Source organism: Chinchilla lanigera, unplaced genomic scaffold (assembly GCF_000276665.1).
Source record: "Chinchilla lanigera isolate Chin_1 unplaced genomic scaffold, ChiLan1.0 scaffold00008, whole genome shotgun sequence".
Lineage (NCBI taxonomy): Eukaryota > Metazoa > Chordata > Mammalia > Rodentia > Chinchillidae > Chinchilla > Chinchilla lanigera.
Window position 1 is genome coordinate 2262173 of NW_004955409.1, and position 14570 is coordinate 2276742.

The window sequence follows — 14570 nt, forward strand, 5'->3', positions numbered from 1 at the left end:
CAGGCCTAGCACGGCCCGGGGCGGCCGGGGCAGGTCTCGGCGGCGAGCTTGGCGGGGAAGACGTTTTCGTCAACGCCAGCATCGGTGTGGCCACCGACCTCCGCGGCGGCTCAGGCTGCAAGCTCTTATTTTAGGCAAAGTCGGTCTGACTTCAACTTGAGAGACGTTTACAGGCGCTTAAAACTCGACATTTTGAACTCGATAAAACGAGTGAGTTGGCACGTTCCTACTTTATTGTGGTCCCTGCTTTCAGGAGTTGGTTTTTGTTCTTTAAGCAGACTCCGAAAGTTTAGAAAGTATGTGAGCATTCAGTATATCATATGCATAGAAATCCCTAGTAAAGGTTCCTTCTGCAACCCGTATTTTCAGGTTTTAGAATAATGTATACATTGTGCTTTTCAGAAACTTAGAGGAATTGTTTACCAACCTTCTGACTAATGGCAAGGATCAGTTTTTGTAAGATTTTCGTATGGTAGTCTTCAGTGAGGACTTCAGTCCGATATGAGTTCGGTTCAAGCAACATAACAAAGCAGAGATTATTGTGTTTGGTAGGGAGTTGGACTAACCAGAGTTCACTGCAGATCTGAGACTTGAGGTCGGACATAGTCATTTATCCTGTGAGTGAAATGCTTACATACAAAAAGAATATATTAAGGGGGTTATTTTTCCAGATGGCTTTTTAATTAGAAAGACAGATTGTCTAAGTTAAAGTATGTCTTTGATCATACTTCTATTAGATGCATTAGAAAGATGTGGCGAAAGCCATGTTTAATTTAGTTTTAAGTGATACTTCACGTCAGGCAACTATGTGTACGTAAAATATTAGCAAGTGTATTGCTGCTGAGTGAGTTGCTTGTGTACCATGCTAAGTTTAGATTTTTCAGTGACTTTGAAAAAAATGGCACCAAGGTCAGTAATTGCATCTCAGGATAAACAAATAAAATCAAAGTCATGTTTGTCTTGGATTATTGTTAAGTTGCTTTAAAGTCATGGCAGTTTAAAAACGGGTACTATCCACAATATCAGTTTTAAAACAACATTATCTATTTAGGCAAACTAATGCTAAACACAATAAAATGTTTATATGGTGGTATAGATTACTGGGGCAAATTTATTCATCAAGATTCCTTTTTTTTTGCCTTTTTTCCGGTACCAGGAATCGAACTCACGACCTTGAGTTTGCCAGGCAGGCACTTTGCCGCTGAGCTAAATCCCCAGCCCCCGAGATTCCTTTAAAAAGTAACTTTTTTCTCTTTCAAAATTGTAGCTTTGTTTAGCATTCTCAGATGAAAATGATGAGATCACAAGTTTAGCATTGTAATTATGCCGGGCGTGGTGGTGCATGCTGGTAATCCCAGCCCTTGGGAGGCTGAGGCAGGAAGATCATTGTGAAGTCAAGACCAGCCTGGACTACAAAGTGAGCTCAAGACCAGCCTGAACTGCATAGCGAGACCCTGCCTCAAAAACACACAGAAAAAAAACAAACAAAACAAAAACAAAGTGTCTTACAGCATTGTGATTGTGTTCCCTAACATGTGAACCTTTAGGCCTGCACCTTTTTAAAACCAGAATCCAGAGTTACTAATGTCTTTGACTTAGCAGAGGAACACAGAAATACTGAGGTAAGTCTTTCACAGAGGTGTTGCCTCTGCTGTGTACAACATGGTATTGTGTTTTCTGTCCTGGTTCACTTTTTCATTGCTGTCACAACCCATTGAACTGATTTTCTGACCACTGATGGGTCGTGATGACCTGCACTTTGAAGAGCACAGTTACGGGCAGCACTTGGCTGGAAACAGCAATCCCTCACCTTGGTCCACTTTGGTGTGTGAGGAACTATTTTATATGAGTAAGTTTTCCAGATGATTGAAGCTTCACTCTTTCAATGCCAAACTTATTTTCAATTGTAATCATGATACATAGATTTCTAAAATAGTAATGCTTCTCTACCCTTTTTTATAAAAAGAAAAAAATACACAGACTTAATGTTTAACCTTTAGTGGATGATAAAGGGACACTACTATAAGTTTCAACTTTGTGCCAGGCTATAATCTACAAATGCTCTGAAAAGAGATTAAGTTTGAGATTTGAGGGTTTTTTTCTTTAGCTTAAAGCACTGCAGTTTATCATACATGTCCATATTTATATATGTGTGCTTTATTTGTTCCCTTGGTATCAAAAGCTTTTGTTGTTAATATGCTTATTCTTGTCTGCTTTAATTTCCTGCTTTCAGTTTGTGGGCTAGAGAGCGAGATAAGCATGTTTAACATTGAATTCTTGACAAAAGGAAAGTGAGTATGAGAACCTCTCAGATATTGGTTCAGCATGTGAGTAAAGTGTGGATATTAATGTAGAGACTCAAATATTTGTTTAGTGAGTTACAGCTGTGCTGCAGAGCATTGCTGCCTATATAAGCACATCAGAGCCTCTTAGCCTACAGGATTGGGTGTGGTGGTTGGCTAATAGAAACAGTTCAAGGGGGGAGTCAGAATAACAGCTTCAGTTTTTCACCTGTCTTCCTCTGTCTGTAACCTCCCTTCTTCCTTTCTCTCTTCCTCCCTCTGTCATTCTTTCTTTCCTTTCCTTTTCTTTCTTTCTTTCTTTTGCCCCCCCTTCTGTTTTTTTAGCATATAGTCTTTTTTTGTTAAGTAGTCAGGCTGGTCTTGAGCTTGCTATGTAGCCCAGGCTGGCCTTGAACATGTGATCATCCTCCTGCTTCAACCTCCTGAATACTGGGATTACGGGCAGGCTCAGAGTGCTGGGCTGTGTTTTGTTTTAGTTTGTTTTTAATGTGGTACTGAGACCTTGCACATACTAGGCAAGTGTTCTGCTGCTGAGCTATAATCCTAACCTTCTTTTAGATTGTTTGAGACAGGGCCTCACTATATAGTCCAGACTGGCCTCAAACTCACAGCAATCTTTCTGCCTCAGCCTCCTGGTGGTGGGACTGTAAATGTGTGACACCACACCCAGCTCCTGATCCATTTTGAGGGTGTGATGAGGTCTGGTTTTTTAGTTTAACATAGCCTTTCTTGTAGAAACCATAATAACGTACATCCAAGATTTCAAGTTTTGACTTCTTTGAAGTGGAATAAGACTCCTCAGTGGACTGAAGGTAGAATGTTTTATTTTTAAATAATTTAAAATAGTTTTTAAACTTACAATTTTATGCAGTCTTCTGTGCACATAATTCAACAGGAATTTCTTTTGGGGATTGGGAATTTATGTTTGTCAAAATTGGGGCTGGGGATTTAGCTCAGCGGCAAAAGCGCCTGCCTGGCAAGTGCAAGGTCGTGTGTTCGGTTCCCGGTACCAGAGAAAAACCAAAAAAAAAAACAAAAAAACAAAATTAATGTTTCTCGGGGCTAGGATCATAGCTCAGTGGTAGAGTGTATACTTACAGTAGCATGTGCAAGGCCCTAGGTTTGATCCCTACCACCAAAAAAAGGTATCTCAAAATATGTTCTTTCCAAAGCACTCAATTTAATTTTCACAGAAATAACAATTTTTGGCGCTCATGTTTTATTAGTTTATTATAGTAGTTATAAATAGAGTGGCATAAGAGATGCAGGAATAGACCAGGTTCTTGTTAAGTGTATGCCCCAAGTAGAGGATGTGGGCACACACAGGCAACCTGAAGCACCCTGTCACCTCCGGTTGCAGTATCGGCAGCATCTGTCCATTTGTTTTAATGCTGGGTGTACCATGGTCTGTCCTGCCAGTTAATAAGCATAGGTCAATTAGGAGAGATGATGAAGATATTTTTTCAGCACAGTGGCTTCATTCCACAATAGTCAATAGTATTTTACCATGTTTTTAAGGTTGGACACATTTTAGGCAGTTATGTAACGTTGCTTGGTTAATGCTGTGAAATATTAAGTCTTTGCTCTTGTCCTTAGCACCGACTTATGAGTCAGACCTGTATTATGTGCTTATTCTATTCTCACTTACTGTGTAGTCTTCATCAGCATTAATCTGTTTTCTTGTCTATAAAATGGGAGTAATTCCACCTGCTCACAGTTACTAGAATGAAATGTAAGAGTGGCTGCTGCAGAGTAGGTATTGAATAAATAACTCCAGCACCTGCCTGGCAAGCACAAGGTCCTGAGTTAGATTCCCGGTACCCCCCAAAATAAACAACTCTTACCTTGTAAAATAAAACATTACAGATGCTTGTATGTTGGCCCGTTGCATAGTTCTTTTACCCAACATAAATAAGAAAATACTCAAATGTGTAATAACCTAATACTGTTTTGTTTTGTTTTGTTTTATATTCATAGCATTCCACATCCCAAGGCTAAAGCAGATTTAATAGACTTTTAATGTATAGTTGTCTGAGAAAATATGAGACCTGCAAAATGATACTTGAAGTATATGTCTTTTTTTGGAGAGTGACTTTTTTTTTTTTTTAGAGGGAGGTGTTTTGAGACAGGATCTCGCTGTGTAGCCCAGGCTGGCCTTGAACTCACGGCAATCTTACTGTCTCATCTGTTTCTTTATATTGTCATGTGCGGTTAGGGTTATAGCTTAGTTTCTGGGTGGGGTGCTAAGGCAGAGTAAGTTTCGGGATGGTTGGGTGCTGGTGGTCTCACTGTGGACGGGAGATGGCGGCAACAGTGTTCCATGCTGTGCAGTTGGACCTGGCCCTGGATGTGTAAGTACTGAGTACTGAGCGCTTCCAGAGAAGCTCGGAACGGGATCTTTGTGTAAAAGGAGTTAAAACATTTCCAGTGTTACAAATGTCTGGCATCTCTGATTTTGTTCATTTGTGCTTTTCAAAACTTGTGAAGAGTAAGACAATATTTAATCATCAATAAAGTAATAATTTAATAGACTGTGTTTTGCTTCATATTTAAACACACATCATAGGCTCTTTCTGATGCTTAAGTAAAAATTATTAGTGCACAGCCAGTTCTGGAAACAAAATACTGCACTCGTTTCTGTGAGGTGAAAACTGAGGTCTTGGTTTCTTCCTGAGGGTTAGATTGCAGATACTGATGCAGCCGCAGCCCTGCAGTGGCTTGTGAATTACCCAGGGCACACTGTAGTCCTGTGACCCTCAGAGGGTTCCTTCCTGGGAGTCTGAAATGGAGAAAAAAGTGACAAGGGCAGCCAGGTGTGGTGCCTCAGGCCTGTCATCTCAGCATGAAGGAGGCTGAGGCAGAAGGATTGCTGCAAGTTCAAGGCCAGCCTGGGCTACTTGTTGGACCCTATCTCAGAAAAATCAAAAAATATATATTTTTTCTTTTTCTTTTTGAGACAGGGTCTTGCTATGCAGTTCAGACTGGCCTTGAGTTCACTTTGGAGCCCAAGCTGGCCTCCAGCTCGAAATGATCCTCCTGCCTTAGCCTCCCAAGTGCTGAGATATAGGCGTGAGCCACCACGCCTGTTTTTGTTTTGTTTTGTTTTGTTTTGTTTTGTTTTGTTTTGTTTAAAGGGAGGAAAGGTTTATTTAGCTCACAGTTTGTGGACCTTTCAGTCCATAATCAGCTGGCTCCAAGGCAGAATAGGTGGCAGAGGAGCAATAGTTCAGGGTGGCAGAATACAGCAAAAGCAACACGAGTAAAAGGGGAGGAGAGAGAAAAAATTTAAAATAGAAGTGTTGAACGGGTAGAAAACAGTGGCAAGGGACTTGCTTATGTTTTCAGAATGGTTCATTGTTAGTGTTATCTGTGTAAATCATAGGAGAAGAGTGACCAGTGTTGGAGGGAAAGAAATGTTGACCAGATGAAATAGAGCAGTGCTTTGCTGCATTCGGAGGTGGAGGTGGAGGAGCAGTGTTGACAACTGCGTACTGTGCACGCTGCCCACCAAACCCTGCTCCCAGTGTACAGCTCACTTAGCCTCAGTTTCTCGGGCACAGATGCTGTTGTCATTTCCTTATGCAGTCCAAGCTGGCCTCAAACTGACCTTCCTGCCTCAGCCTCCCAAGTGTGGGCATTATAGGTATGTGCCACCATGCCCAGGTCATCTCCATTTTATAGATAAATGAAACTGCATCCCACTAGCTTGGTTTCTTACCCAAGATCACACAGACTGGAAGGGCAGGCCCAAACTAAGCAGGCTCAGGTGTATGTTCTTAGCTTCCTGCCCAGTAGCAGTAATGGATATTAAACTACTCTAAAAAATTGTGACCGAGTTAAAAATAAACGAGGAAAACTCAGAACAAGGACTTGCCGAATATCGTGATCCCCTTTGCTTTGGCCCTTTTGTCTCCATGGTGGTGGGGGGAGTACAGCTCCTTTGCTTAGGGTGATCTGGAGAATTAAGTTAATGCATGTAATAGATTTGAACAGTGGCTGGCACCAAGCATGCAAATGTGAGCTGCTGTTGTTATTTTTGGACATTTTCTAAAGAAGCAGCCAATCATTTAGTGAAAGCAGAGGGGCGAGACAAAGGGGCTGATTCAGCCGCACATTTTGTGTAGACGCCGCGGTGGCAGGCGAAGGGCTGGCCTGGGTCGGCCACCCGTTCATGTTGATGGGTCTCGACACGTCAGTGACTGTCAGCTAACTGCTGGCTGCGTTCAGCTTCTGGGCTGCGGATCCGAGAGGGGTTGACAGAGAGGTGCCCGTCTGTGTTTCTGCCTGTCATCCAGGAAGAGGGAGATGACTTAGTGGGCTGACTGCTGTCATTTCTCTGGAGGATGAGAAAAAAAGATAATTGGAAGGTAGAGAGGCTAGTGTATAGAGGAAGAGTGACTTAAAAATTGACTTCAAAAAGTGAAGAAACCCCGTGGGGTCTGGAGAAATTTGCATCATGAACAGGTATAGAAAAAAGTCAGAGTATAACTTTTCTGACTTTTGTATTTTTATTTGTTCTTTTGGCCTTCTCATCTTTGCATCTAGTTATGGTAGTGTTTTCCTTCCTTTTGAGGCTAAAGTTATTTAAACTGGGAATAGTAAATGTAGAATAACTTGACATGACTTTTATTTATTTATAAAAATGAAAGTCATTGTACCTAGAAGCAGTACTTCTAAGTAGATGAACCAAAGTCAGATTTCCAGTAGTTAATTCCGTCTCTGCGCAGATGCGTGAGGAATCAGAGCAGTTCCTCCATGCGGTCAGATTTTCTTAGCGTGTTAAACTGGAACAGCATGGGTGGTGTAGAAGGGGAGCAGCAGTGACTGTGGGCCGGCAGCCCGTGGCGAGGGCGGCATGCTGTGCTTTCCTCCCTTCTCCTCTCAGGAGGGGTGCACGCCAGGTGAAGTCTCTACAGGCCAAGACACTGGCTGCCTTTTAGGCCTTGAGTGCCGCCCAGCAGTGCACGCTCTTCTCCCCTCCTCCCCAGTCCTCCCTGGGTGGCTTCTCAGCAGCTTCGTCTAGGCTTAGGTGGCATTTTCATAGAGGTTTCCTCCAGCTACACTCTCGTAAGCATTCGATTACTGTTAGCTGCTACAAGTAATAGTATTTATTAAATTAGATGTCCTTCCTTATTCTCTGCCTCAGAAGCCTGTGTTTCCCTGGTAGCATTTGCCAAATTCTGTTTATCTTTTTCCTTGTTTATTGTGTTTTTCTATAGCTGGGTTTTAAGTTTCGTGGGGCCCCCCACCTTAGCTGCAGGTCACAGTGGCCTCCAGCAGAGTCCTGTGCGTGGAGGTGTACATGCCCAGGAGGCTTTATTTATTGACTGAATGATGAATGTGTCTCAGAGCTTATGGAGCAGATGGTTATGAACCATTGTTTTATTGACAGCAACTAAAATTCTACCAATTTAGGGATGTGTTTGGATTACAGACTATTAGACAGTTAGCATGATTTTATCACAGTTTTTCAAATACATTTAAAAAATTTTTTTGTCTTTTTGAGACAGTCTCGCTATGCAATTCAGGCTGACCTTGAGCTCACTTTGTAGCCCAGGCTGGTCTCGAACTTACAATGATCTTCCTGCCTCACCCTCCCAAGTGCTGGGATTGCAGGCGTGCACCACCACACCCGGCTCAAATACATTTTAAAACACTTGTCTGTGGATGTTTTAAAGGAAGGTTACATTTTCTAATTGATTAAATCTCATTGAATTAAAATATAACAATTTAAAAAAAGAAGTAGGCAAAAACTGGTGCCAGTGGTCTCTGGCGATCGGCCTGACAGCTGACCCGCACATAAACATTTGTGGAAGCTCTCTGACCTCTATCCAGTGTGCTGAGCTTGTTCTTGTTCCTGTTTCTGTCCCAGGCAGAGAGGGCGGGAGAGATTCAGCTGATAACTCTAGGTCTATGAGTTGAGGAAGGTAGGAAGGAGTAAGGGGAGAGTACTAGGAGAAGAACTCTCAGGATCTGTGGTTTAGATTTGGGACTCATTCTGTCATTTATATCCTCGGTGGCACAGGTCAAGTCCCAAAGCGCTTTTCTTGGCCCAGAGGTTCTGGGTCCCCTGTTCAGAGCATTACTTCAGTGTTCAGGGGAGGTGTACCGAAGAAGTCTGTGGACCATGCAGTGCCGTACCGATGTGGACTCACTTGTAGGAAGGGGCTATCGACCAGCACAGAACCAGGGGCTCCCAAGGGAAGCAGCTGCTTGGTAGTTGGGTCATCTCACACCAGAAATACCCACTTTGCACAATGTGAATAATTTCACGTATAGCCAGACTAAAATTATGCTGACTAGAGATTCATTTGGATTCATAAATGCATATTCAGTTACATGGTTTTGAAGAAGTATTGAAATGATGGCCGTACTTTGGTTTGGTCGGATGGTCCCTTCTCAATAGCATGATATAATGCAGTAAGAGTTAAGACCTAAGGCTTCAGAATCAAACTTGGATTGAAACTGGAACGTCCGCGCTTACCAGGTAAATGACCTAGAGATAATGGCGTATGTAGCCTGTCTGAATGCCTGCTCTTCATGCTGGAACATCATCAGCCTGAAGCCTTTTGGGAAAGGTGACCTGAGAATTACCCCTTCGCACCCAGTTTGGGCCTCATGCAGGGTAGCACAATTTTCCTTCACTTCTAGGAAAGTCTGGAACAGCTGTTCTGAGGAAGTAAGTGTTTGAACACTCTGCTGTGAAAACTAGTTGTAACAGGCAGAAGAGATCAGCGGGCCCTTATTATGTCTCTGTCAGCCATGTCGTCTGCAGTAGGCAGACTAGAAAACATCGATCCCAGCATTGAACTGTAGTCTTTAATGCAGTGCAGCAGGGAAGGGAAAGTAGGTAATTTTGGCACAGCCAGCTGTTTCTGAGTAACATACCAGAACAAGCAGGGTAGCATTAGACCGAAGAGATTGGGCTGGCGTGGACACGAGAAGGCAGTTGATGGGAAGTGTATAGCAGTGAGTTAATGTCCAGAATTGCTTTTTGCTTCGAGAATATTATCTAGGACTTACAAAGAGCTTGGAACATGCCCCTCTGCACCCACAGTGGAGATCTGTTTCCTGATGCTGCCAGTGATGGCCGTTATAGGTTAGGAGACCGCTGCTAGCGCTCCCGGGAATCTAGCCATGACCCAGGCCACTCAAAAGTAAGTCATGTTTATCCTAAGTCTGACCGTCATTTGTATTTTAAAATGTGTGTTTTTGGGGAGCACTACCAATTTATATTTGGGAATTGGCATTTTAAACTAATAGGAAGTTTCCATATTTTATTTTCCCACTTACCAAACATACATGCTTGAGGGAAATTAATTCACTAATTAATCTAGAAAGTCCTTTTACACTTTTCATCTAATAAGCAGTTTCTTTTGTGAAGAGAGATTATGGTTTATCTCCTGTAGTGGATCATTCTACTTAATTTATAACAGTAAGGATATGTAATTTTGGCCCTTGATGTTAGCTGACAAGAGTACTAATATACAAAAAGTTACGATTTATTTGTTGTTCAAAAGAATTGGCCATAGGATTTCTTTAAACTTTCCTTCTTTCTTTTCTCTATAGTTTAGGTTACAAATAATGTTTTAAAATTTCAGTCCCGCATAAAAGTTGGAAGAATTCAATTAACATTTATATACCTCTTCATAGATGAATTGTGAACATTTCAAGACTTTTATTTGGATATAGGTAGATAGAATGGCTGATCGGATAGATAGACACATTGGCGGATGGATGGATGGAAGATAGTATACCTGGGTAGTGAATTTGACAGATGAATGCATGGATAAATACAGGGATTTTGTTTTCCACTTTTTTTGTTTTGCAATTCGGAGAGAAGTTAGACACATGATGCTTCCATTCCTGCATACTTCAACATCCAGTGGTATATTGGAGTTTGCTGGCACCTCCTTGCAAAAGAAGATTGCGTATATTTCAAGTCAGTAGCTTGAAATCAGTATTTACACCATGGAACTTGGCAATGCTACAGACAGAGCTTTCTTTCTTCTTTTTTGGGGGGCGGGGGAAGGGGAGGGAACCAGCAATCAAACTCACAACCTCTGGCTTACCAGGCAGATGCTGTGCCACTGAGCTATATCCCCAGCCAGGCTTTTTTCTCCTGGGAGCCAGTTAATCTTCACCACTGTATATGTCTTCTATAAATAAAAACATTTTCCTATGTATCTGCAATTCAGTGTCACATTCAAGAAATCTCACACGGGTGGAATAGTAACACCTGCTGTATAAGTTCTGTTCATCTTTCCCTGCTTGTCCTAGCAGCATCTTTAGTCACACTGCCTGCTAAGGAAGTTATGATGTTAGACTACACTTATGAAGGTTTTGGGTTATACCATAAAATGTGATAAGAAAAAATACATTATGTAAAAAGGGGCAGTTAACAGTTCAGCAGAGTTTTCCTTACTTAGAATTGTAAAAAACATTACTTGGACAAAATGGATTTTAAGAGAAAAGTGAGTGTTAATGAAATTTCAAGATTTTTCAGCTGCTATTTTTAAACCTAACATCTCAGGCTGCCTGTGCAGCCTCATTTCCTAGCACTTTGTGAGGCTTCCTGCGCACTGGCCGTGCAGGTCCTGCTGTTCCTCAGCCCCGTGGGGGCCTTTCCATTTCCACTTGATGCCGCCACTGGGAACAAGTCTTACGGCTGTGTCTTCACTTCACTGGCTTCCTCCTCGATTGTCATCTCGAAGACACCTTCTCCAACCACCCTATCAGAACGAATGCAGCTCTTTAATTCTCTCTTCGTTGTCGTCTTCATCGTGCCCCACTGCTTGGCCTGAGGTGGTTTGTTTGGTTGTTTTCTGTCTTTCTGCCCAGTGGAAGCTCAAGCTTCATGAGGGCGGGGTGCTGTGGCCTTTGCTCACTGCAGGTGCCCCGAGGCACTGTGGTGCCTGCTCAGTAGACAGTGCGGAACACGCGAGTGCTTGCGTGCGTCGCAGGAGCTTTGCGGTGTGGCACCACGCTTGCTCCTGCTGGAAGATGTTATGCAGTGTGTGTGTGCACACATGGGCATGTGTGTATGATTTGTTAGCCTTGTAACCCTAAAATCTAACTGCAGCAGCAGGGTTTTTGCTTCTACATGGATCTGATTATTCCCACTTCACGAAGTTTGGGGGCCAGGTGAAATTATGTGTACGAACTCCCTATGTGAAAGACAGTGCACCAGAACTAAAGGAGACGTGCATGTTGCTGTTCCTTCTTTAAGACACTGACACACGTGCGCTGCGGTCCGGGAACACAAACGTAAGTCGAGGCACCAGCACTGCACCCCCTGCACGCAGGGCACAAGCGAGGGAGCACCCGCCGCTTGGAATTCCAGGTAGACGCTTAAGGCCATGGCAGGTGGGTCCTGTGTTGAAGGATGTGAAGGTTCTGGACCCTGGTGCACAGGTCTCTTTCTTCCAGTGCAGTGTTTGTGATTTTGTGGCTGATCCCTGAACAGCATTAACATACCTCAAACTCCTACGACGGAGTGAGCAGTTGTTACCCATTCCTCTTAAAATGACACCAGAAATGTAGGTCCATCAAGGAAGTACAAAACTGAGATAAGCTCAAAGAAGAGGAGAAAATACTCAATAGAAATGCTGCCCCATTCTTATTGGACAGTTCATATTTTGAAACCTGTCCTTCTTGTTTATATATGTAGATGCATATGCATCATACTTAAAAATTTTTAAACCATACGTACAACTTAGCAATCTAATTTTTACATAATATGTTTAATACTATAAATGTATGTTACTAAGTATACTTACATTAATAATACCTTTAATGGTTGTTAATTTTTGTATGTGTGGTCCAATTTTTAAACTTAAAAAATTTTTAACTGTAAAAAGTAAGATGGTAAAGTAAGATTTACCATTTTAACCATTTCTTATAGTGATTTGTTGGTTTGTTTGAGACAGGGTCTTGCTATGTAGTTCAGGCTGGCCTCAAATTTGAGGTGATTCTCTTATCTCAGCCTCTGTAGTGCTGGGTTACAGACATGCACCATGACGCCTGGCTTAACCATTCTTAAGTATACAATCTTTTTGTTAGCCATTTAATTTATTTTAAATTCTTGGCTGTTATAAATAGCACTGTAATGAATATTTTTATAACCTAATCCTGACATATACCCTTCTTTTTTCCAGTAGAGTTCTAAAAGTAAAATTAAAGTAAAATTGATCAAAGTTTATGTAAAGATTCTTGATTATTGTAAAATCACTTTTCAGAAAGTTTTGCCAATTTATTTTCCCCCATAATCTATTTCCCCTGCCTTTCACATTAGATTCAACTCCGCAGCATTTTTCTTTTAATAACTTTATAGCTGTTTTTTGGGGTGTGTGTACTTGAGGGGAGGGGTTGAGACAGTCTTGCTGTGTGGCCCAGGCTGCCCTTGAACTCGTGCTTCTAGTGATCCCCGTCTGACCTCCCGAGTGCTCGGATTACAAGGGTGCACTGCCACGCCCAGCTCCTCCAGCCAGCATTCTTGACGGCTGCCTAGAGTAGGTGTATGTTGACTAATGCAGTGAAAAGAGTGTGGGGTTGGAGCTAAATAACTCAGTAATAGGTATCAGCATCAATACTTAGTAGCTGGGAGAATTTGGGAAAGTCAAATGCCCCAAACCTTAATTGCCCTAAAATCTGTAAAAATAGATTTGGTGGTGGTGGTTTAGGGGTGGTAGTTTTTTTTCTTTCTTTATTTGAACCTGTGGACCTTGGTACTGAGCTACGTCCCTAATCCTTTCCATTTTTAATGTTGAAACATGATCTCATTAAGTCACCAAATTGTGTAAGCTAAGCTTGAGCTTGTGATCCTCCTGCCTCAGCCTCCCGCAGTTTACAAAGTGCATCATACCTGGTTCCGTGATTCTTAAAGGTTGCTCTGAGAATTGAAGGAAACTGTGTGTTGTATCTAGTGCACTGCCTAGGTACAAGGGAGGTATCATGTTCTGTGAAAACACCACGTTGCTGGGCTGAGGGTACAAGACCAGTATCTCCTCAGTCTGGGCTCTCCAACTGGGATGCAGTACTGCCGTGGTGTTGCTAACAGCCATCGTTATGTCGGGGTCCACTTCATCCTACAGGGGTCATCGGGCATCACTGTTGGCCTCATGACATCTGTGCTCAGCTGCAGAGCTCTGCCAGTCTGTGGCTGCCTGCTGTAAACCAGCACTGAGCGCAGGACAGCATAGCTTCCTGTGACATCAGACTCTGGCTTTGATTTCCTTTGTGGGTTCCTCAGTGTTTCCACTTACTATAATTTAGGATAAAGAGAGAGACCCTTTGTCTTCCCTCAGTGGGTAGAGTTCAGACTGACTGTGTAACAAATTTGGTTTTCTGCGGTATTAGCTTTATGTAGATGTGTTTATTCACCTCAACTAATATCCAAATGAGTAAACATTCCCAATTTCATGAGATCTTCCCAAGAAAATTTATAGTTGAATAGACATGATGCGTGTTGTATTTAACTCGGATACTTAGTTTATCTTGCAACAAGTATGATTCTGAAAAAAGTACAGCTGGTTTTTTGTAAAGCATTGTAAATTCTCTTTGTTTAGTACTATGTACTAATGAGCTGCGCTGTGGCAGGACTCTGGGCAGACTGTTCCGCACTCTTGGAAGTGTAATTGGAGAAAGAAAAGAAGCATGACACAGGCATTTGATAACTAAGTGGACAGTAGGAGTCGCGCCTGCCGACAGACTGCTAGAGAATGATGAATTTCAGGGCAGGGACTATCTTGGCAGAGACAGAAAAGCTGTGTTGAGCCTTAAACCACAGATACGATTTGGAGAGACGAAATGTGCACAGATTAGGGGTTGGGGTGACGGGAGGAAAAGAAACTTGGCAAGGACGCCGATGTGGGGGTAGAATTCAGATGTTCCAGGGATGGCGGTCAGAGCACAGTGAATCAGAGGGTTTGCTTCAAGGTAGGAGAGATTAAGGTCTTGAATGTCAGGCTGAGAGTTTGAGCTTCATACATTTGACAATGGGGCAGTGTTCAATACTTTGATACAATTAAAGAGAACTTTTTAGAAGAATAATTGGAGTCTATGTCATTGAACTTTATCATAAACTAGCACAGAGATAGTAACTGTGTAGCAGTCTTAAAATCAGTTTTTTAGCTCTCAGAATTAAACTGTGACCTGCTCCTGTAAAAATTGCCTGACTGTGAGCCTGCTCTGCTCTTGGCCCATTTTTTTTTCACCTCCTTTTATTTTTGCCTTTGCCACCATTCTTTATTTATAACATAGGGGTTA

General features: G+C 42.3%; 1 protein-coding gene across 2 annotated transcripts in view; it reads left to right on the forward strand.

Annotated features, from left to right (window-relative positions):
- Fam214a (family with sequence similarity 214, member A) overlaps positions 1-14570 on the forward strand; it is a gene marked incomplete in the record, with an annotated part of 84321 nt that overhangs the window by 1004 nt on the left and 68747 nt on the right.